The sequence below is a fragment of the Triturus cristatus genome, chromosome 10, assembly GCF_964204655.1.
Source record: "Triturus cristatus chromosome 10, aTriCri1.1, whole genome shotgun sequence".
NCBI classification, from domain to species: domain Eukaryota; kingdom Metazoa; phylum Chordata; class Amphibia; order Caudata; family Salamandridae; genus Triturus; species Triturus cristatus.
This window is the reverse complement of record NC_140593.1, coordinates 174139522-174165707: the sequence shown is the minus strand read 5'-3', so window position 1 is coordinate 174165707 and position 26186 is coordinate 174139522.

Below are 26186 nucleotides of genomic sequence, written 5' to 3'. Positions count from 1 at the left end.
CCTGTTGAGGATGAGGAGGAAGACACACCACCTCAAAGATAAGAAAGTGATGTCTGGAAGCACTTAATTATACCTTTTGAACTGCTTAAATCAAATGTAAGCAGTTCAGTGCAATATTTGTGGCAAGCAGCTATCCATAGGTACTGAAATGAAATATTCATAAGGGACAAGTTCCACGTGGAAGCATCTAGAAACAATTCATGAAAGGTCCTGTAACCAGATGATGCAGGAGAAAGATGGGTGCAGTCGAACAGTTGACCTCTATAGCAGCCTCAGGAGAACCATCAGCAGGTACAGCCATTACAATATCAGAGGCCTGCGAAGAATAGAGTGGCATTGTTATTCAGTGCGTAAAATGCTACATGCATGTTGATATAAAAAAAATCCTCTGTGGGTGCATTCTTGGATACAGTGAAGAAACATTGCAGCTAGTTTTACTTTGCTTCCAATGACCATTATTTTTTTTTGTTTTTGGAAGACTGAAGCCAGTTGATTCTTTGCATTCCCCTATTCTTATCCTTTTTACTACCCTGCTCACTTTTTGTTAAAAAAATATAAAGAAGAAAATAATTTTAAAACTGTTAAAAACCCTTCTAGAAAAAATCTCTCTTGTTAGAGCCACCCTCTGGGTAAACAAAGAGCTTACTCTTTGTTCATAATGTGTCAGTGACTGTATCAGTGTGAGAGTTGGTGTGTCAGGGTGTACATCAGTGCATACCTGAGCGTATTATTCATGCATTGATGTTTGCCTGGGTGTGTTAGTGTGTGCTTTGGTGTTTGCTTTGATGTATTAGTGTATGCATTGTTATGTCCCTGGGTGTGCCAGTGTATGCATCAGTGTGCATCTGGCTGTGTTATTGCATGCATTAGTGTATGGCTGGATGTCAGTTTCTGCTTTCTTGTACGTGGGAGTGTGTCAGTATATGCATTGGTGTGTCAATGTATCCATTAATGTGTGCCTGGGAGTGTCAGTGTATGAATGAGTGTGTGTCTGGGTGTGTCAGTGTTGGCATCAGTGTGTGCCCGGGTTTTTCAGTGTCTGTATCACTGTGGGCCTGAGTATATCAGTATATGCATTGCGGAATGCCTGGATACGTCAGGTCTGCAATGGTGGGTCCTTGGGTGTGTCAGTGTATATGTCTGTGTGCACACGGGTGTGTTTGTATATGCTTGAGTGTGTGCCTGGGTATGTTAATGTATGAATTAGTGTGTGCCTGGCTGTGTCAGTGTATTCATCAGTATTTGACTGAGTGTGTGAGCATATGTATTAGTGTGTGACTGAAATTGTTAGTTTGTTGGTGATTGTGTGCCTTGCTGCCTTATTGTAAGGTTTAGTGTGTGCCTGGATATATTAGTGAATTCATGAGAGTTTGCATGGGTGTGCTATTGCATGCATCAGTGTTTGGCTGGGTGTGTCAGTGTCTACATTGCTGTATTCTTGGGTGTGTCAGTGTCTATATTATTGTATCCCTGTGTGTGTCAGTGTGTCCCTAAATCCATTATTGGATGCCTCAGTGTTTGGCTGAGTGTGCCAGTGTCTGCCTTGCTGTATACCTGGGTGTGTCAGTGTATGCATCAGTGTGTGCCTGGGTGTGGTATTAGATGCAATATTGTTTGGCTGGATATGTCAGCGTCTGCACTGTTGTATGCTTGGGTGTATCACTCCATGCATCAATATATGCCTGGGTGTGTCAGTGTGTGCATCAGTGTGTGCCTAGGTGTGTCAGTGTCTGAATTGTCGTATGCATGGCTGTGTCAGTCTATATATTGTCTATGACTGGGTGTGTCAATCAATCAATCGATTAATACTTTATTTCGCATTTGGAAACAAATGCATAAAAAGTTCGGTAAAAATATACAAACATATTAATAAGTTATCATAAAAAGGCTGATATCTAAAAATTTATCCTGAAACCCTTAAAAACAGCATATACATCACCTCACTAGTTCATCTGCATCTTAATACATTTAGATTTGTTCGAGCGGTGCATATTATACAGGTTTTAACATTTGATATGGGTGTGTCAATGTATGCATCAGTGTATGCCTGAGTGTGTATTTGGATGCATTAGCGTTTGGCTAAGTTTGCTAGTGTCTGCTTTGGTGTATGCCTGGATGTGTCCGTGTCTGTATTGGTGTATACCTGGATGTGTCAGTGTCTGCATTGGTGTATGCCTGCATTATGTATGCATTAGTGTGTGCATCAGTGTATTATTGGTTGCATTACTGTTTGGCTGGGTGTGCCAGTGTCTGCATTGCTGTATGCCTGAGTGTGCATCAGTTTGCATACATGGGTGTCTAATTGCAAGCAATAGTTTTGGCTGGGTCTGTTAGTGTCTGTGTTAGTGTGTAGTTGGATGCGTCACTAGCTGTATCAGTATGCATATGGGTGTTTGATAGGCTTTATCAGTGTTTGGCTCAATGTCTAAGTGGTTGTATCGAAATCTGACTGGGTGTGTCATTGGCTGTATAGGTATGTGCCTGAGTGTGTCAGTTTATGTATTGAAGTGTGGCTGGGTGTATCAGTAGTTGTAGCAGTGTGTGTATGGGCATGTCAGTGGCTGTGTCGGTGTGTCCCTGAGTGTGTCAGAATATGTATTAGTGTGAGCCTGGCTATAACTTTGAGTGCCTGGGTGTCTCAGTGGCTGCATTGGTCTGTGCATGGAGGTGTCAGTCCATGTGTGGTTTGATCAGTGTATGACTGGGTATATGAGTAGGTATATTGGTGTATGTGTTTGGTTGTGTGAGTGGGTGTTTCAGTGTATAACTGAGTTTATGAGTCACAGTATCAATGTGTGACTTGGTGTGTGAGTGGGTATGTGAATGACTGTATGAGTCTACCAAAGTAGCAGGTTGCATGTGTAAAATTGCAAATGGGTTTGTGACTGACTATATGGGACTTTGAGTGGCTGTATGAGTGTATGTGTAGGTGTTTCAGTACCTGAGTAAATTACTCTATAGGTGTGCAAGTTCATGTCTGAGTGCCTGTATGGGTCTGTTTGTGACAGATAACTAAAATTACTATTATACATTTTTATAACTTTACAAACACATTCTATTGACACATGACAAAACAGTTTAAACCAAACAATTAATAAACAAACATAGCATAACATATTTAGCTATTTACACATATACTTTTATGTGCACGTACTTCAGAAAGCACAAAACAAAGTGTTACAATAACATCATGGGAAATGTGTTTTACTGATCAATATCTCTACTCCAATACTTGCAGCAAGTAGTTATAGAGGGGCGCTCCAAACAATTATTTACATGAGACAACTCATATGTTGAAGCACTTAAAAATAATTCCATACAGGGTCCACAACTAAAATATGGAGGACAATGTAGGTACAGCAGGACAGCCCACCTGTACAGTGCCCTTTAGCAGAACCACCACCAGCTCCAGCCATTATAACAGCACCTGCCTTCATTAATTTAAGTGAGATGCTTATTCACTGCATGAAATGCAATATGCTTGTCACTGTATAATTATCCTCTATGGGTGCATTTTCACTTTTTTACTGTTCTCAGGTTGTATTCTCATACACTAAAAGTGATGTACTGTTGAAAGAATCATCATTAAAAACTGAGGAAAAAACAATCATAAACATTGCACACAAAAAAACTTGGATTCCAGATCTGAGTTGTGCAGATAATCCATTGGAGGATTTACATAACTTGTTCACACAAAAAAAAACGGTAATATTAACAAAATCAAATTTAAGCCACCAGGAGAGCTTTTCTGTTTGCATCCATCAAATGTTTGCATATACTTTAAGCACAGATTTGAAACTATGCTGCCCTTCATCTGTAAAAAACAAAAGTCAAACTTCTCTCTCAGTAGAAAAACAGTTTATTTGCTACCAGGACCATGTGTTCTCACTTATGCTGCTCTAGTTAACAAATCACAGGATTGATTTCATCATTCTTTTGGTTATACCACTTCTAAATGGTCAGTACTCCTTTAAACCTTTCCATGTTTCCTGTGAAGAAGCCCAATTTGTTTTGTTTTTCAACCATGATGTTTAGTGCTGTCCCACTGTGTAGCTTCATGGTGGATTCACAAAACTATACGGGAGTCCATTTAACCATTTACCATTATACTACTATAGTTTGCATCTATATACAATGTTATAAGATAGTACTCATTTAAAAAATACCTCCTCCATAATAAGAAATGTGTCTAAATCACTTGAATTTTATGTTTGAAAGTACACTCTCTTCAGAACCCCTTGCCCCACACTGCTTTAGCTCAGTTTATGTAGCAACTGTGGGTGTCACAGTGGGTGTGGAAGTATCTGTCTGTATGTGTCAAGGGGTGTGAGAGAGTTTGTATTGGCATCAGAGTGGGTGAGAGAGTATATCTATGGTTGTGTGAGTGGGTATGAGAGTGTCTGTCTGTGTGAGTAAGTGTGAGTGTCTGAATGGGCATCCAAGTGGGTTTGAGAGTATCTGTATGTGTGTGTCACAGGGTGTGAGTGTGTACAGGTGTCATAGTGGGTGTGAGAGGCTCTGTCTGGGTGTGTGAGTGAGTGTGAGAGTGTCTCTATCACATCAGACTGGGTATAAGAGTGTCTGTCTGGGAGTGCGAGTGGGAGTGAGAGTGCCTGCCTGGGTGTCACAGTGGCTGTCAGAGTGTCTGTATGGGTATCAGAGTGGGTGTGTGAATATATATATATGTAGGTCACAGGGACACTAAAGTTAGAGTGATATTTCAAAACCAGAGAAGTTCAGCAGTTATAGTTAGCTCAGCTAACTATAACTCGTGCCCCACAATGCACTGCTTATGACCTCACATATTTCATCACTCATGACATGGCCAGTGACATTACTGATTACATCACTGATGGCATCTCAAATGACATCACTGATGACCACAGTGATTACATAATCCTGTGACAGTGTTTTTAAATACACATACCAAAGTCATTGGTGAATCAGTGGGTGTATGAGTGACTGTATGGGCGTCTTAGTGAGTGTGTGACTTACTGTATAAGTGAGTGATTAGGTGTCTCTGTGAATGTATGGGTTTGTGGCTGGTTGTGTAGATGTATGTATCTGTCTGTCAGTTGATGTCTACGTGGGTGTATGAGTGTGTTAGTAGGTACATGAATTGATATATGGGTGATTGATTGGTTGTCTGACTTCCTCTATGGGTGTCTGTGTGTGTGGGTAAGGAGGGGTGCAACTGTCTGTATGGATGAGTCAGTCTGTATGGGATAGTGAGTGCGTGTATGGGTGAGTATGTCTGCATGTCTGTGGCAGTGATTGAGTGCTTGTTTCAATATGGGTGAGAAACTCCATATGTGAAAGGCAGTATATGAGAGTGACTGAGTATAGGAGTAACTGTATGTGTGAATGAGTAAATGTTACAGTGGCTATATGGATGATTGCATGCTTCTGACAGTGACTGTATTGGTGAGTTACTATGTGTTACTATTTCTATGAGTTAGCAAGTGGCTGTGTATGCAACTATTTGGGTGAGTAGGTGGGTGTGTGATTGACTGTATGGGTGACCCACTTAGTGTGTGTGTATATGTATGGGTGTATGAGTGGATATGTCAATGGCTGTTTTAGTGAGTGAGTGGGTGTATGAGTGGCTGTATGGGTGAGCGAGTAGATATGTGTGTAGATCTTTGAATCAGTGAATGGGTGTATAAGTACTGGTGTGGCTCTGTGAATGGGTTTGTGAATGGTTGTGTGGGAGTGTCAGTGTCAGATTCTGTATTGGTGTGAGTACGTGCGTCAGAGATGCAGTGATGAAATTTGAGATGTCATCAGTGATATCACTGACCATGTCATGAGTGATGTAATATGTGAGGTCATAGGCAGGGTCGGGAGTTATAGTTAGCTGAGCTAAAAAATAACTGCTGAATTTCTCTTCTTTTGTACAAGTGCAATATCCCCCTAACTATAAGGTCCCTGTACCCTGTCAAGACTCCTTTAGTACTCACTTATTAGCCAATACTCCCAGGTCAGAATGAAGAGATTTTCCTAATTCCCACCACAGACCCTCACACGAGCACCAAAACAACTGGTGGCCGTGCGAACCCTGAAAGGGGAAAAGGGACCGGGACAGAGAAGAGACTGCCTGGCTTTCTCTGGTTCTCCTCACTCGCTCTTTTCTTTTTTCTGAATGTACTTTTCTTTCTTGCTCTCGCTTCCTATTGCTTATTGTGGAGAAACTGTAACAGAAAGCACACTGTTATTACTTCTCGAGTAACCCCTCCTTAACTCTCCTTTGTATCTTCCCTCTATACCTTCCTTACCAAACAAGCTTAAGGCTTTTGCTCCTCTTCTTTTCTCCTATTCAAGGTATTTACATCTGGTGTCCTGTTATCACAAACAATCTTAAGTGTTTTCTATCACTTGAAATTCCTAAATCATTTAATATTCTTATTCTCTCTCATACTCTCTCTTACTTGTAATCTTCGGTAACGATCTTATCATTTTCTTCCACAGGAGGATATACTTGCTGTTCACTGCCGTCTGTCCTCCGGAAGACCCCGGATCAGCAGGAAACCTGTAAGTGGATATTTCTACAAGCTCTCAACGTTTTAACCTGAGCATTCCTCCATTTTGGGAGTACTCAACAGGTTGCTTTGTTTCGCCCTCTGATCACCTGCGATCTATTTCGAGCAGGCAACCGTTTCTGAACTAGTTCTTCCAAAGCTACTGAGGCACAATGGAGTTTGTGAACTCCATTCTTCAGATCCCTGAAATACCCTTTGTTTTTTTTAGCGAATTCTAAGGGCCCGATTACGATGTTGTCAAGAAAGAATTTGCACTGAATGTGCTAGGAGGAATGCTTTCCAAACGATTCGTATTCGGGGAGTCCTACTGACCGATTACTATGTGTCCGGATGTTTACGGACTCGGTTCGGTCAGACTCCCATTGACTTTAATCAAAACCTGTGTCCCGAACGAGAACACAGGCCCCACTAGAAAAAAATGGATCGTTGGGTGGGTGGGGAAAACCTTGAAACTTGTGGCGGGCGCCCCATGGTGCCTGCCACACTTTGCATGTTTCGGAAGGGGGTCCATTGTGCACCCCTGCGGGCCCCATACGGAGGCCTACGGGTGATGGGGGGCCTGCTATGGGCCCCTGAAGGCCATTCCTGCAGCTGTTTTGTCTCAGCCAATCCGATTCAGAACGGCTGTCCGAATCGGTCATTGTAGTCACTCATTCAGAAGCCGTCTCCATTGGGCTGTACGATTTAGTGCCAAATCATTCAGGCTGCATGACTCCCGTTTGGAACCGATTTGGAAAGCCCGGTTGACTTACTTGCATCGTACCCGTTCTTCCAGAAAGGTGACTGATTCAGTCAGGATCATAGGTTCCGAATGAGATACGCAGAATCCGAATCCTAACTATACCGTCCCTGTAACCTTTAGTTTTTTCACTGAATTTCTAAGGTTTTATATGCTAATTGTTAACTTTAATGTTCCTGTGTAGTTTGTTTTGTACAATTTTCAGTTTTTAAAAATTCTATTTGCTAGTTGCAAGGTCCATTGTTTTGTAAGTGAACCTCTAGGATTTTCGTAATTTTTTCTATAATTGGATATTGTGTATCATATTTATATAAAAAATCACTCATTTTTTGCTTTCATATGTGTATATCAGAAAATACATTAGTAACTGGTTTTATTTTTAACAATATTGTAAGTCGGCAAAACATTGTTGCATTTACAGTGGAGATTCTGTCATCAGTAAATATATTTCACATTCTGAAAAATACACTTAAAGACATCTTTTAAATCAATATTAACCCTAAATTTCAGTATAATATGTTTTAACTTTTCTTTCTGTGATAAATTTAGTGAAATTAGTGAAAATATAAAAATATATCAAAGAATCATTAGTATGCATTGCTATAGAGATATTGATACATGTTTTCATAGAGTTATTTATAAATTGAGTTTTCTACTGTGATGTTTAGAATTAAGCCTGGGCAAAGCACTACGCTACGCTCGCGTAGTTTGCGAAGTTCGCGCTAACTCGCACTACGCGAACTGCACGTAGCACAGTGCGAACACGCGTAGCGTAGTGTTGCGTAGTGCTGCGGTCATTTTTTCCTTGTTCGCGATCAGCAACTTCAAGTTGGCGATCGCGAGCATGGAAAGTAAACCTCCCGGCGAGATTCCCAACGCGAGGAGGTCAGGTTTCTGATTGCGAGTGGTCGCGTATGCTCGCGACCGCTCGCGGTGAGAAACTACCAGTTCGCGTTGAGAAAGCTGAAGCTCGAGTAAAAATCTACTCGAGCAGCAGAAAACTACAGCTCGCACTGTGCAAGATGCCATTTTCAATGATTGCACAGTGCCGGTTGCTTGTCCGCACTGTGCAATCATTGAAAACGACATCTGGCACAGTGCGAACAAGGTACTACGCAGTTCGCGAAGTGCTACGCGTAGCTTGCATAGTGCGAACTTCACTTTGCGTAGCTTCGCGAAGTGCTACTTCGCGAACTACGCCCAGGGTTAGTTAGAATGAATTATATAGTTGTATTTTTTTTATGTGGTGGTGGCTATTGAATTCCTGCTTTTGCTTTCTGCTCTTGCGACGTACTCGCGGAGATCGCGATTACCAGGTCATTGCGATCTCCGGCCTGACCACGGAAATGGAAAATAGAATGAGATGGTTGTTCTAGATATACAGTAGAAAAACATTAGTTCGAAGTGTACAGTAATACACCTCTAGTACGTAAAATACTGTAATGTGTGTGCATATGTGTGTTTTCACTTTATGAGAAAGGCTTAATTGTCGCAGTTAAGGTCATCATCGCGATGACACAAATAACCGTGAAAATTGGAAATAGGTCTGAAAGATGTCTTTTAAAGAAACTTAGTACAAAAATATGAGCTTAAACATGCTTTCGAAGAAGTATGTATATAGTAATGTGTGTAGGGGAATGTTCAGAATGGATTTTTTTACATAATATTTTGGGATGTGTTGGTGGCCATTGAATGTCTGCTTTTGCAATGAGTCTGCAGGGTTCGCAACGATGTCGTGAAGATCGTCAAAAGCTAAAGAAAAAATGTAAATGTGTTGTTAAAATAAAGTTAAACCAATAGGTTACTAAACATCTAGACTCAAACTTTGTGTAAATATGTCTATGTATCTGTTTTTCACTTTGTCATTTTTATTCTTGACTACTGATGTCATTGATACCTCCGGTGTTTCTGTCAGGAAGGAAAATGCAGATTTGATTTAGTTATTTTGAGAAACAAATACAAAAGGGAAAGTTAAATTTGCATCTTACTAAATAGCTACACTGAAACCTTATGTAAAATATGTCTATAAATGTGTTTTACACTTTGTTAAAAACACCCAGTGCTCGCAGTCAGTTCTTGGCAGTGGCAGTCATAGAATCATAGAGGCACAACCTATGCAATCATCAAGGACATCCTTTCTCCATCAGTCTGCAATCGGGCCTCCTAGCATAGTACTAGTTGGAGGAAGAAGTTTCCTTGGCTATCGAGGGTATTTGGGAACCAAGTATCCCTTTTGTTACTTCCAGCAAGTTCCACACAGTCAGTTTGCTAAGAGGTCTTTGGAGGCCACACACCCTTTCTACACCACTCTGTAAACATGTCTTCTGTCACACTTCTGGTTGGGGAATAAAGTTATCTTTGATGCTAAAAGACCTTTGGGACCAAGAAGCCCTCCTGGTATAGAAGTCCTACTCAGCCGGAATTCTGAGAGCTGATCAGAGGAGGCGCGCCCCCTTTCCACACCATTCGGCAAAGACCATTGCTACTTAAAAAAATATGTAAATTCAATGAAAAAAATAAAAGGTTAAAGGTAACTTATAGTTAGGTTTTAGCATTTGAAAAACCTTAGAAATTCACTGAAGAAAAACAATGCTTACAGGGCTGTTATAGTTAAAAAAAAGGATTAAAAAATCTTTAGATGTTCACTGAAAAAAACAAAGGTTACAGGGACATTATAGTTAGGCTGATATTTCACTTGTACAGTGAGATTCAGCAGTTATAGTTAGCTGACCTAACTATAACTTGCACTGCTGATGATATCTCAAATGACATGACTGACATCATCTAGTGAGTATAAGTGTTTTAAGACTTCATTGGTGTTAAACATACATACTAACTTACTGCAAAAGTTAGATTAGTACAACTGATGAGTGAAACTATCTTACAACATGTGTGATATGAGTGGGTGTGTGACTGTCTGTATCAGTGTATGTGTGTGTGAGGGGCTGTATGGGTGTATACATAGGTATGTGAGTAGCTATGTTGGTGAGTGAGTGGATGTGTCAGTGGCTCTATGGAAAAGTAAATGGCTAGGTGAGTAACTGGATGGGTGAGTGAGTAGGTATCTGAATGGATGTATATGGATGTATACATGTTTGATTGGGTGTGTAAGTCACTGTGTAGGTGAATGAGGGGTTGATTGAGTGAGTGTCTGGTTAAGTGAAATGGTGTATGAGTGGTTGTATTTGAGAGTGGATGTCTGTGAATGACTGTATGGGTGAGTGAACAGATATGAGAGTGCATATATTGATGTGTGAATGGGTATGTAAGTATATGTGTCAGTGTGTCAGTGAGTGTGTGAATGGCTGTAAGGGCAAGAGAGTGGCTATGTTGAGAGGCTGTAAGGGTAAGTGAGTGGGTGTATGAGCAGTTGTATGGATATGTGAATGGGTATGTAAGTGGGTATCTGAGAGGATGCGTTTCATTCCAATATCTTGATAATTCACAGTGGCCTTGTTGATAGTACTAGTAAGGTGCAGGTTGCAGTTATTGTCATTGAGTTTGTCTAAGAACCTGACAGACTCTACCTTAGTTCCCTTCTACAATAATAGAAATAGCATAGGACACAATACACACCAAACTCTTTTGGATAGAGTACGCAGGCAACAGAAGTTTACATACCCTCAGCAGTCACTTGGACAAACTCAAATTGAACATTCCATTCGGGGAATTGCTGAGGGCAAATTGTAATTGCAACACTGAAAATGCATACCTCCTTGAGCAAAAAGACATGATTGATAGATTTAAAGAAAGGGGCTACCCACTGTGTGTATTGAATACGGCCATGAATAGAGCTGCCAAAGTCAACCGGAATGAGGCCCTTTTTGATATCAACACCACTAAGGAAGAGGAAGGTGATGACAGTACCTGAATCATTTTGACATACAATGAGAATTCCATTGACATTAAAAGAATTCTGGTGTGGAGTTGGGATATACTTACCAGTGACCCCATCATAGATAGATCTGTCAAGGGCAGACCCAAAATTACCTATAGGAGGGACGAAACATAAGGGATATGCTTGTCCACAGTGACATCACTGTGCATCCAGAAAGTAAGTAGCATAACCTCCAGGGTTTCTTCCTATGTGGCCACTGCAAAGCCTGCAAGAACAGCTACATGTGGAAGGTAATACAGTGAAACGCATCACCTAGTTTCTCACATGCAGTACGACATTCTTCATATTCATATGCAAACTGTGGTAAATTGGGAGCACCACATTGATGGCCAAGAAAAGGGTACTGGAACACATGAGAAACATTATCAAAAAGGATCTACATTACCCAGTAGCACAACACTTCCAAGCTAAACTCTTCTCAGACAGTTCCTTTCTCGGCTATTTTCCTATTGAGCAGATAGTGAACACTGCCATGGGTGGCGACAGGGTTCTCATACTAAGAAAAAAGTAGTCAAGATACATCATTGACCTCCAGACCAAGAGCCCAGGGGGACTAAACCAGAATGAAGAATTAGGGAGCCATCTGCGAGAAGAGTAGATGTTCTGTTTCCCTTTGATGTTCCAAACACCTCCTTATCCTAGGATGCCACTGCATCTGGCATTTGAGACATGGATAACAATATGTTTTGGTATTTTGGGATTTTAACTTTTATTGTTTTATTTTTTAATTGTAATTTATTTTTTGTTTCTATTTACAGAAGGAAAAGAAGGGACCCACCCCATTGTGGTCTAATACCTGCTTGGGTTCCCTACGCTTTTCTTCAGAGGTACTACTGGGAATAGTACTTCAGATAAGATTTTATTCATCTTGTATTGTCAGTTCGATGTTTGGACTCAAAGCTTAGAGTTATTGACAACAGGTCAACATGTTGGAGTTATTCTGGATTATGTGAGATTTTTGACTTCCCCATTACTTTCAGAACTTGACCATGTACCAACTGTGGACTAGGCAGATTTGAGAGTCAATGTTGGGGCACTTGCATTGTATCCTCTTCTCACTGTTCTGTTTTAGATAAGTACACATAAGATACCAAACGGTAGGCACTTGACTGTTATTCTTCATATGCACTGTACATTGAGGCACTACACCAGTATATTAGTTATTGTCAACTTTAATTGTATTAGCTGTTCACCAATGTGGATTGCTGCTGTTCAGGCAAGCAGTGTTCCAGCAATGTCTCAATGTTCATGAACCCTGATCTATTGACATAGACTAGCATCAGCGTCAAATTTCTTTTATAATTTTCTCCTGTTTGCTCCGTCTTCCTTTTTGTGTATTTTGTCTATTGGGCATGTTCACATAATGAATTTATATTTTAATATTTTGCATGCACATACACTCTCATATAACGAATATGGCATTATGTTTGATTATTCTAATTGGCAGATGTGAATATTGTAACATTTGTTTACAAACTATGTTTTTTTCAGGGCAGAATGTGTCAGTCATGTAATTTGAACACACTACAATATGGCCAAAACAGGAGCAGTTCTGTTAGTCCCTTGTTGATTTCATTCACAATGTATGAAGGACACATGATTGGTGTTTTTGCACATGTGATCAAGGTTGCTGGGCAGCCGAAACGTGTGATGTGTAAATAAACAGATTCCTGTATTTCGCCTCACCTGGTCCTGTGAGTGTGTGTTATACTACTTTGGAAAGTAGAATTGTTAAAGGTGGTGTGCTCTGGCGGTGTATGAACCACTTCCTATGGGTCCTTTGGATTCAGTAAAATCATCATTTTATTATACTGAAAACACCAAAGGTTAAAGAAACTGTATAGTTAGGTGAATTTGTCTGTGACAACATTAATGTTTTGAAAAAAAAACACCATAAATTCAGCAGTTATAATTGCAGCACTGACTAAAACTTGCGCTGCTGCCATACACTGCTTATCACCTCACATATGACATCACTCATGACATGTTCTATGACATTATTTGTGATATCACTGATGACATCTCAAATTATATCATTGATGACATCTCCGATAACATGATTCAATGAATGTGCTAGTTTGTTTTATAGTTTATATAGTGGCGAGTAAGTACCATATTACTTGTCTACCTAATGTTGTACTTTGGTGGAAGCACCAAAGGTTCTCTTTAAACCCTACCCAGCATCGACCCATGGGCGCACTTGGGAGATACTGCAGGTGTTAGCCACTGGTTGACAGATGCACTAGACTGAACAACAACATTTAACCTCGCTAAAACATATTCACTAATGATTCATTATTGAATGTTATAATAGCAACGTTAAAATACCAATCTGGAAAAAAATTAAAAGACAAAAATTCATACTGGTGATTAAATAGATTTATAGTTATAAGTAAAGATAAAAGGTAAAATAACCAACCATTTTTCCATCGCCATAAAAATATTGTACTACTTACCATAAAAGTGCATATTTATACACAACAAATAAATAAACATAGGTTCAAACAAATTAGCATTACCCGCAAAATAACATACATTGATAAACTAAGGTGATATGATTTTGTAGCTGAAGTTCTGGCCGGTGAAATGATAATCCACACAATACAATTGCAGTAAAATGGATAAAACAGAGCCTAAAACACAAAAACAAACCAGAGAAAAATAGCACATCTAACACAATGCTAATAATCCAGATACACCATTGAACACTTGAAAAATAAGAAAAAATAAACAAATGCTTCAGGAAAAATGAAAAGGCTAAAAAATGTTTAAAAAAAAGGTTAAAGAAATAATGACCATGTTTGCCTTGAAAAAAAATAATGCATCCAACCCTCCCTAAAGAACTCCTATAAACCACTAAACCATTACAAAGTAAAATTTAAAAAGTCTTGTCAGAACCAGAGATTAGTAACAGGAAACTGTAACTGCAAAGTCTAAAAAGAGACCAGAATGATGAAGAATGACTACAAAATTACAGAAATTGGTAAAAATTTGAGGAAAAATGTTAAACTAATAAATATTTCCAATCCATAGAAATAAATGTCAGAAGAATTATAGCTTATTTATTATTGTTTATAAACACGCTATTTTTCTTTTAAAAAGTTTGCGTTCAACATGTGCAGAAATATGGTTTATATAGAAATATTTACTAAAAATTACTGATGCAAAAAAGTATATTTGTTAAAAATGACTGAATATGTTTAAAATTGTATTACTACAAATGAAAATGAATGTACCTTAAAACTATCAACCATGTAAGTGCAATTAATCTAAAGAAATAAAATGTTTAGAAAATGTAAAAGGCACTTCAAAAAAACAATATTAATAAGCAAACAATTTATAATATCAATTACTATAACATTTTAATATAAAAAATATAAACAATGCTGAAAGTTTGAGGATTGCACATTTACTATTCCCAACAAAAATGTTGCCACACTGGAGACAGGGATGACCCCTTGTGGCCTGCCACACTGGGAACCCCTACCACCCCCACAGACAACGCACGTAGCCTCTGCATCATGCTGGACTCCTTGCTCACAATGACCTGCCAGATCAAAGCTGTTTTCTCAACCTGCTTCCACACGCTCTGTTTCAATAGACTTTCAGATGGATCCCCACAGAATCAAATCAAATCAAAGAACATTTATAAAGCACACGGCTACCTCAGACGAGGTGTCCTGGTGTTAGCGCAGCAGACTACAGAGTTTGAGGCTCGAGCAACTATTCCCCATGCTTAAAGAGACAGGTTTTCAGTGCCTTTCTGAAATCCTGCTCTGAATTCAGCATAGGTAAGTGGTGAGGAAGGGTAGTCCATAGTTTGGTGGTACTAACTGAGAAATATCTACCCCCTTTCCTTGCTTTAGAGAAACCAGTGACAGCAAGGTAATGCCAATGGTTAGGTCTTAATGTCCGCTCCTGGCAGTACTGGCTAAGCAGCATCATGAGGTAGCCAAGGCACTTCCCTGAGAGGCACGGAAGGCGAAGGTGAAGGCATTGAATTTGATCCTCCTGGCTACTGAGAGCCAATGGAGCTTTTTATGGTGAGGGGAAATGTGCTGGTGCAGTAAGACCTTGTGGATAAGCCTAGCCGCTGCATTCTGCATGGTCAGCAGCCTTTGGTCAAGAACCCTGGCATTTCCAGGTAAAGACCGTTGGCATAGTCAAGGTGGGAGGTCACCAAGGCATGAACTGTGCTCCTCCAGCTTTCTTCCGGCAGGAAACCAAGGAATTTCCTGCTTGCTCTCATTTTACCAAAGCAGGCTGCGGAGACTTGCCGGATTTGTGCAGAGAGGGCCAAATCGTTATCCCATCTGACTCAAAGGTTGTTGACCGAGTCCTTAGGGACAGGTGGGAAGCCAGGCTCCCCAGGCCACCATAGGCCAGGAGTGGGGGAGGATGCTTGATTAAAGAATAAGACCTCCGTCATATCAGCATTCAGTTTCAAGCAGTTTTTTCATCCAGTCTGCAAAGTCTTTCAGGCAGTCTTTAAAAGAATCAAAAGCTGCTATTGAGTGGTCTTTGAAGGCGAACACCAGCTAGGTGTCATCTGCGTAGGGGACCACCTTGACCCTTCTCCTAGAAATGAGGGCTGCCAGCAGAGCCAGGTAAATATTAAAAAGCAGCAGGCTTGAGGCAGAGCCCTGTGGCACTCCACATCTGAGGGATTTAGCTGAGGAGATGAAAGGGCGGAGAAAGACTTGCTGGTCACGGCCTTCAAGATATGAAGAAGTCTATTTGAGTGCAGTCCCCTGTACACCTATCTGTTTACGTCTTCCCAGTAAGATTGCATGCAACATAGAATCGAATACCGCCGAAAGGTCTAATAACACAAGCATGGCTGAAGAACCGCCATCCACTGACAATCGAACTCAGTCTGCAACTTCGAGCAACGCAGTTTCCATGTTGTACCTTGCGCGGAAGCCAGATTGCGATTTGGGTAAAAGATCATTGGCTTCCACATAGTTGACTAATTGTTGGTGAGTCATCTTCTCTAGCACCTTAGCCAGTGCCGATAGCAGGGAGATAGGCCTGAAGTTGAAAATCTTCTGAGTCGGCGTTTGATTTCTCTAAAAGAGGTAACAAATAAGCATGTTTCTATGAGGCTCGGATGATTTCAGTCCTAAGTGAAGCATTCCAAATGTGATTAAGGACCGGATTAAGCCACTGAAACCACAGCTTAACTGCTGAGTTGGGCAGGGGTCTCCTGGTGAACCTGATTTACATTTCCAAAGTTTAGCCAGAGACACCTCTGCAGATATTGGGAGAAATGTCGAAAAAACATGTAAGTTATTCTGCAGGCCTTGGGCATCACCAATTACTCTGGGCTCTGTAAGAGAGGAGAAAGAGGAGTAGAGCTGCATTATCTTCTCTTCGAAAAAATCCAAAAGACTCGCGCAAAGATCCTGCGAGGGTCAGAAACCATGTTCTAATGCTGCGGGTTTTGTGAAAGATTTCACTATCCTAAAGACTTCCCTTCAGGAGTTCAAGTAAAGTCAAGTCAAACAAGCTTTATTCTGTGCAAAATATACCACCATAAAAGCATTCTAATCAGAGATTACGGTTACAATTTTTAAAAATAAGTATATACAGTCAAATTAAAAACAGCAAATCATCATACTCAATCAATACATTAAGGTACAGTACACATTTGCCTAATACATACTGCAAATAAACAAGATAACCTATGTCATTTAGATACAAAAAGTACAAAGTGCTATTGTTTATCCTTGTATAATACATAATACAGAATAGGCAAGGTGACCTGTATCATATGGATACATAAAGTGCATAGTACTATTGTATGTCCCAGTAAACAATAAATGAAGTAACTACATGACCTATGTCATATAGATACAAAAAGTGAAAAATGCTATTGTATATCCCGGTATAATACACAGTACAGAATAGGCAAGGTGACCTGTATCATATAGATACATAAAGTGCATTGTGCTATTGTATGTCCCAGTAAAAGATACATGAAGTGACTACATACACTCGTCTGGCTTTTCATATAACAGTGCATCCAAATGTGAAAAAAACTTTCTTCTTATTATTGCCATTAATATAAACAAGATGACAGCGTTCATAATTTTCTCATTTTCCAGACCACATACCAGATTAAAAGCATGTTCATAATGAAAAAAGCATTTTGGATAAAAATAGAGGTTTTAAAACTTATCTTCAGGCATATCCCTAAAAAAACTACAAAAGAGTATAAAATGCAGTGTAGATTGAGGGGATTTTCCATCACACGGGCAACTTGGGAGTTTATAACACCACTTTTCCATTGTAGGGAATGCTATAATATAGTGAAGTGTGCCAAACCTAAGCCTCCTTAAATAAAATCTGTGTTGAATAGTTCTCACCTGCGTTAAATATATTTGAATGCCCCTTACAGATGGGCATTCACAGTAAGAAACAACACTGTGTTTTTTGCTAACTTCAGCCTCTCTTATGCATTCCCTAGCATTCATATATCTTAAATTCAGGTCACTTGTTCTGTAGTCCTGGATAGATGCAGGGTTCTTTCTATCAATGTCTACCTTACAGCATGTTCAAATGGTATAAATGTGCTCTAACCGGGGGATTTTTTCTGCTCTGGCCGAGTGCCAGGCAGTCCACGATTAAATCCCTTGTAAAATTGGTCTCATCTTTGGCCCATATCACTTGCCAAAGAGTGATCCCTGCCATATTTATTAAATCACTTAAGTATGGTACGGATAACTGTCTTAGATTCACAGACATTCTTTTTCCTCTTGGAGGTTAGGTCACCTGCTACTTCAGTAGTGACATTGCACAATGCAGTTAGAATTGCTGAATTTATAGGCAAGCTATCCAAACATATGTCTAAATCTCTCTGTTTTTTACCCTAAAGTTTTTCCATAAAGGTGGTGGCATCTCCATCTATCTACCAGATCCCTGCAAATTGCAAACACAATAAAATGATCAATGTTCGAAGATGACCTAGCCCCTACATATGTTTGTGTGGTTGACTCTCGAACAGGGATGATAGGATCCATAACAACTAAGATGTATTTATGAACTGCATTGTTAATCGCTTCCCCATAAGAATCAAATGGGAAATGGGGAAAGCGATCTCCAAAATGGTCACAATATCCACATGGTTCTCCCAATTCAATATCACATTTTTCACAGTTAAAATCGCCTGCCCAAAATAATACATAATCTCCTCCCACTCCCTCCAAGAAGTGAACCAAGTCTTCAACTAAATGTTTAATAGCCCTATTTCTTGTTTTATCAAAAATATTGTTATAAAAATGTATCACAATAATAGACTGTTTTCCCTGCGAATAGAAATATAAAAGTTGATAAAACTGTGATGTAGTTTTGGCTTTCCTTAAGTTTAGCGGCAAAGTTACTGCAATTAACGCCGCTAAACCTCCGTTTGCTCTCCCCATTCATGAGGGGCTAGCATTTGTACAAACAGTTTGAAAACCATTAATAAAAAAGGGCTCAGTAAGCCAAGTTTCCTGTATTAAGATTAAAGCACACCCCTTTACCATATTTAGCCATTCCTCTTCTTAATTTTATTTTTAATACCTGCAACATTCCATGACATAATACTAAAAAGCTCATCAGGTCGGATGCAATGTCCAGCTTTCAACTGGTTACAGATGGAAATATAACCCGTGTCTTTAATCACTAGCTCTCCCACGACCCCTTTCTGAGCTTGTATACTTGGGTCAGCATCTATCGGCTTACAAGTTAGGCTATGAGCCATATTCTCAGCTATAGGGGCGACCGGGCCCCTTGACTGACCTGTAACCCCCATCTGAGTCCGTTTTCTTGAGTCAACATCTAGCTGCTTGCAAGTTAGAATATGATCTATTTTCCTAGCTAGTGGGGAAACCACACCCTCTAGCTGTCAATCAGTTTCTCTGCAACTTCTCAGGGGTGCATACTTATTAAACAGTGGGACAGTTGAAAATGGGTTATACCTAGGGTTTATGTTAGCATTACTATATCTGGGCCTATAACAAAAAACAAGTGGAACAGCGATAATATAATCGTTGTGGTTAAAACCAGGCTCGGTATGATTATTGGAAAGAACTTCCACCAGGTTACCTACCAATTCCCTGCTACGGAAATTCACCACAACACAATCGCCCTCGTATAATTTTCTAGAATTACCCACCCATTTCACTCTCATTAGCATTATAATATTCTGATGTAATATATTTATACCAAAATTGGACTTTATATAAATCCACTGAGCTACTTGATTTTTTAATGTCTCATATGGTTTGCTCTGGTTTTCTGGTAGTATAGGGACATTATTGATAACAATGACGTACAGGGTCGCCTGGGAGGGGAGATGTAGTGGCTCCTCGGGGATTTTTACACGATGCGTGATACTATTCATTTTATCCTCCGTGCAAGTTTTTACAGGGCTCAAAGAAGGGGCCTTATCGTCTTTGCATGACCTCAAGACTTGAGTAGGTCGAGAAGTCGGACAGTCCCTTAAAGACAATGCAGGAAAAGGCTCCCTTTGCTTTTTTTCACAAACACAGCTAGACGTGCCTGCTCCTTCTTTTGATCTTTCCGTTGATTTCTGAATATTGGTTACCTTTATCAAAGTTTCAGAGGGCAATAATTCACAAACCAGATCTTTCAAAAATGTCACGTCTTTTTGGACCGATTTGATTTCTGACATCACGCGCCGCTCAATGCCATCTTACTTGCCATGTAGTTTTTTAAACAGCGTTTCCATTTCTTGCAGTCTCTGTGCGTGGTTCATTGGATCACTATCCCCCTTTGTCGCCCCTGCATTTTTACCTCCCTTTTTCTGATTAGGTTTAGTTTTGACCTTTACTGGCTTGTTCTCCACAAGGCCATTATCCTTTATAAAGTGCTGTTTCACTTTTTTAGCTGGCAGAGGTAACAGGTCAGAATCATTTGATAATGCTGAAATTTCCAGGGGGTTTGTAAGGATACATGGGTTAGCCAAATTAAATACAGTTCCCTTATTGATAACATCATTAATTCGTGGTGGCTCTATCACAATGACCTTGTCTCTGTCAATATTAGTGGGTACTGAGGGGTCTGGTCCACCCTCTGGTAAGGAATCTTTTAAAGCAGCATCTAGTGTAGTTTTGGTAGCTGCAAATTGTTCCTCAACATACACGATCTCGCTGTTATGCAGCTCCACAGCCTTTTGCAGGTGCTTAGTAATCGGTGCACTCTTCATGGGCATTTTTCCTACGGGTGGTAGTTTCCTTTTGCTCATACTTTAACTGTAGTATATTCAAGTGGGAGAGATGAAAAAGTTGGTAAATTGCGAGGTCTCCTTACCAGTGAGTAGCTGTAGAACTCGGCTCCTAAAAATGCAAGGGGGGTGGGTGACCCAGCCCAGCCTTGCCCTGCCGCGGACGGGCGCAGATGGGCCCGCCCTTGGCCCAGGCTTTGCCCAGGCACATCCGCGCGTGACCCGCACTTCGGGAGCCCTGGCCACAGTTGTAGCGCATCCTGGCACTTAGGCATGACGTGTGCGGCGTGGGCGTTGCTCGGTGGTCCTTGGGGGTTGTAGTCCCTCTCCCCGTCTCAGGACGTAGAGTTGTGGCACAGCAGGGTAACGGGCAGACAAAACAAAGATTAACAGGCTCCCTTGAGGAGCTTTTAGAGCTGGCAATATGGTCAGCCAAGGGTTCCCTCCTCTTAGAGTTCAGTAATTTATGATATTCTTTCAATGCGTTTTTGTAGATGTTTTTAGCATCAGGCAAGTAAGACTTTGCCCACTTGCCAAGGGTTCGAGTCTGGAGATCGCCAGATCGATATTACCAATAAGGAGCTGGGTTTGTTCCTGAATGTGTCTCCCGGTAATGAACCCTTTCTGGTCTGTATTTACCAGTCCGTGGACTAATTTACCCAATCTCCCTGCCAAGATACCCATAAAGATCTTATAATCTGCATTTAGCAGGGAGATTGGGTGATAAGAGTCCGCTTTTACTGGATCAAGACAATGATTGCCTCCCTCCATGAGCTAGGGATATGACCTGCTGGACTGTAGATTGAATGAAACAGGGATCCCAGGACTGGGATTACTTCCTCAGAGAGGGACTTATAAACTTCATTTGGCAGGACATCGGTACCAGATGCTTTACTTTTTTTTTAGATCTTTATTTGGGTTCTTATCTCCTGCAGCGTAATTGGGGAATCATGGAACTCTTTATTAGCCTGAGTTAACGTGGAGAGAGATTTTGAGCTCAACCACCCACGGATTAGTTGTTTAGAGGGGAATAAATCCTCCCTATAAAGATCCGCAAATAAGGTAAGCATAACATTTTGTATGTCACCTATGTCTGTTGATCTATCCCCTTGGTTATTTATCACCAGCTCGGCGATGTCGTTTTTCGAGCGATCAGATCTCGCCTTCCACGCCAAAAGAGCCCCGGCCTTCTCCCCGTACTCATAGTTCTCCATCTTACTCCTTTCCCATTGCTTCTTGCACTTCTTTTCTAAGATGCCTCTATAGCTTTGTCTTGCCTGTTCAAGTTTAAATTCAGCCTGCACCTTTCTTTGTTCGCCGAGAGAATTTAATAGCATAAGAAGCTCAGATTCTAGCAATCCGATCTTTTCTTCACCCAATTTTAATTCACGTCCTTCAGCACGATTTTTAAAGCATATGAGACTGTGTAATCGACCTCTTAGGGTAGCCTTAAAGGTGTCCCCACGACCTCTATGGCCGCTGAACCTATTTTAGAATCAAAAAAGTCCAGGGATGATGATTTAACTGCCTGAATTAAATCTGGATCATCTAACCTTCCCCTACTAAGTGTCCATCTCGATTGAATTTTTTTTGTTAATTTTTTGATGAAACAGGGGAATGATCCGATAGATGGCTAGGAAGGATAGATATATCAGAGCCCTTTTCGAATAAGCACTTACTAGCTAACAAGTAGTCGATCCTGGAGGAGTGATGAAATCTCTTGCTATAAAATGTATACCCAGCCCTATCCCCTTTCATAAACCTCCACACATCGACCAAGCCAAGGTCGTGGATCAGATTCTTCATTGCCCGTCTAACAAGGGGAGTCGCAATGGAGCGCGCCTGATTCGACCTATCCATGTAAGGGTCTAACAAGGCATTAAAATCTCCTCCAACAATTATCGGGGAGCCACCAGCATAAGCTTGGACTGCAGCTTAACGATATAAGAGGGGTCGTCGATGTTCGGACCGTAGAATGAGGCGTACGTTAAAACAGGACCCCCAAAGTCCAACTGCGCTACCACCCACCTCCCTGATTGGTCGGTCTGGATGGATTTAATCGAACAGGTTAACCCCCGTTTGACCAGGACAGCCACCCCACGACTATTCATGTTTTGGTCCGAAACACCGTAAGCTTTGATCCAGGGTACTCCTGAAAATAATGTATCCGTCTCCCCGGCAGTCAAACGGGTTTCCTGTAGGAGGCAGACCCGAGCTTTTGTGATTTCCAGGTATTTCATTATCAATCTTTGCCTCCGAGTACATCTTAAACCATTTACGTTCCAGGAGAGAAGGCCCAGACCGGCCTGATCTATGGTTACACCTGCCATCCATTTACGACGCCCTTTCCCCTTGAAATCAATTCGATGATTAAATCCAAAAAGTAAGATGAGAATATATATTTTTTTATTTTGATCCCTGCCCACCCCTGGTGGACCCCCCAAAGCACCTCCCAGACCCCCCCCAACCCTCCCACATCCCCATGAGTGTCCCTAACCCCTTGAGGAACCCTCCCTTAAAGATGGGTAGATCCATTTGGTCGCCCTCACCTCGGGCGCAGCTAACGAAAAAAATACTAAGGAAAAGAATGAGGGAGGGAATAGGAAGAAAAATGTGTAACAGAAAATATATTTATCCTATAAGGAGACCCATCACTGATTTACTTAGCATTGCTCACTTTGCCTGCCCTGCCTTCCTTAATCCAGCCATGAAAAGATCCACCTCTTCAACTGTGTGGAATAAGTGCATCTGATTATTATGCATAGCACGCAACTGAGCCGGAAATTTTAATTGAGCCTTAACTCCCAGAGACCTCATTTCCACCAGTCTGCTTCCCATCTCCCACTGCCTTGTGGCCGTTATGTGGGAGATGTCAGACCTAATCTGAAAGGTGAATGAATCCGAGCCATTAGGGGAGAAAGTCAATGAACCCTCCTTAAGACCCAGTGATAGAACTAGATCCTTTACTGAGTAAGAGAGAAAATTGACCAGAATCTTCCGGGGTTTCTGATTTTTCGGATTTTTCCTGTAGGGGTCTCGATGAATTCTTTGAATTTCTGATATCAGATCGATATTAGGCTGATCCTTCAAAACTGACCCCTTTAAAATAGAAATGACGAACCCCTTTAAGTCTGATCCTTCTAAGTTCTCGGGGATATTGAGGAGTCTTACTTTGTTCTTTCTTGAATGGTTTTCCAGCATTTCAATATCGTCCTTCAGGGCCTTTTGTTGCAATGTTAACTTCCCCACATCCCTTGTGGCCTCACTTATGGCTTCTTTGATGCCAGGTATTTCCACTTCGAGGAGGCCCGTCCTTACCACCACCTCATCCAGCCTCTGAGACAGAACTTCACAGGATGCCTTGATCGCTGCCTGGTTGGCTTCAGAGACAGAACACCTTCCAGCAAGCTCTGCTTGATTTAGTTCCGATACCTTGAACCCACTTAACATCTCATTCTTCATGGCAATCAGTATGGCAGACAGAGATCGCACTTCGGAGCCGTCTGCTGCTTCCATACTCCCAGGAGGCACTCCCGTTAATAAGTCTCTAGAGGGATCTTTAATCGATGCAGGCACCCCCTCATCCTGTGACCCCAAGACGTTAAACCTGTTTGAAAGGGTCACACCTTGCTGCGTAACCTTAGGTGCAGGAGAGTCATTAAGAGGCCCAATGGATTGCTTGGTAATTTGCTTAGCCCCCCTTTGTTTACATTGAGAGAAAGGGGTCATAGGGGAGGAAGCGCTCCCGTCGCTTACGGCAGATTTCAGTTTAGACTTTGATTTTACTTTGGGAAAAATTCCCTCCGGTTCCTCGATGGTCACCACCATAGTTTCATTGGGCTCCGCAGTGGCGGCCATGACTCTATAGTAAGTCTTTAATGAGGGGGTGATTTTTGAGATAAATACGGGTTTCTTTTTTGCTCTAATTTTAGTTTTGGAGAACCCTCTCTGTTTCAATTCCTCCTCCTCTTCTTCTTTGTCCTCCCCAAATCTAGCTCCCGACCTCCTTAGCTTCGCCTCAGTTAGATTGACAAAGGACGTTTTTTTTGGATCACTGTGGCCTGGGTATTTTCTAAATTCTGTGATGATTAAGCAGCTCTGGCTCTTAAGGTATACCGGCCCACTCTGGGAGGCTAAACTATTCCCTTTGGGTATCCACCTTCTATCACCTCCATACAGTTACTGAAGGTGTCAATACTCCCTCCCCAAGACCACAGGTCCAAACCAACCAAACTGGAAAAATTACTCCACCTTACCGGCGATTTGACCCCCCCACCCGAGGCTTGATCGGCGCCTCCACCTTCACCTTTACCTACACCTTCATCAAAGGGATGGCGTGCAGCCCGTTCTTTTGGTGTCACAATTGCCTGCTCCTGACGAAAATCACCCAGCAACTCCGGGGGGACTTGTTCAGCCGCTGCCGCAGGTGCTGTCTCTGCCCCCGGAACCCGGAACCAGAAACAGGTAGAATCCCGGCGTCTGCGATGCCTCGCCGCCGCCTCCCACTTCCAGCCGTGGAGCTCTCCGCCGAGGCCCATCGGGACTGGCCATGAGAGGCGTGGGAGAGCCCACCGGACGCCGCGGGTGATCGACCGAAGAGAAAACGATGGAAATCCGCTCAAAGCAGCCTTTTGATAGGGTGTGTTGGGCCTACCTTTGGGAGGTGCTGGAGGAGATGGGATTCGGACCAATTGTTATCCATACTCTGAGAGGGTGCTATCAGGATGCTTCAGCTAAAATCCTCATCAATGGCTTACTTACTTCTAGTTTTAAAATTCAAAGAGGGACCAGGCAAGGTTGCCCTATTTCTCCCTTATTATTCGATCTGTACATTGAGCCTCTCGCCCAGGCTATAAGGCTTGACGAGACCATATCCCCGTTCAAGACTCAGCAATATCGGTCTAAAATTGCATTATATGTGGATGACATAATTATTTATACAGATAACCCCGAGATAACACTGCCAAATGTCAGGGCCCTGTTGGAAGATTTCGGTTTAATTTCTGGGTATTTGGCTAACTCCACAAAGACGGAGGTTATGTGTTGGAACATAGATCAGTGGAGTGGGGCCACCAGCAATAAATTTAAATATCTTGGCATTATAATTGTGAAAGATCTCGAAAAAATTCCATCAATCAATATCGAAAAAATAATAAAAGAAATAGATCAGTTGTTCGCAAGGTGGAGGAATCTCCCCCTGACCATCTTCGGGAGGGTGAATCTAGTTAAAATGATCATCCTCCCGAAATTAACGTGCCTGTTCAACACGGTTCCTCTAGGTTTCCCTAAACACTCCATCTCTAAGGCACAGAGTAAAATTGGGAGTTTCATCTGGGGGGAGAAGGGTGTTAGGCTATCTTGGAAAAAACTGAGGCGCCGCTTAGCTAAAGGGGGATTGGCCCTCCAAGATATCCGTTGTTATTTGGTTGCCTTTCAATTCAAAGCTATAAGGATGCTCCTAAGTGAACCAACTACATGTGCCTGGGGCAAACTGTTGGGGGAGGCAGTCATCACTGAAGGGTTCCTTTATAAGTTTGGTTCACCAAAATTCTTTAAACGAGTAAGGCTGAAGGTGATCAAAAACGCCTTGGAAGTCTGGTATTCCATTTGTTCCAGATGTGGGATAGGCTATTACTCCGATCAGGCTCCGATCTGGGACTCCCCTGGGATGCCTCTCTGCCTCCAAGACAGTATGGCACTTCCAATTAAAAGAGCTGGGGTCGCGATTTGGTCTGACTTGGGGGATGAAAATGGCATACATCCTTGGAAGGTATTAAAAGT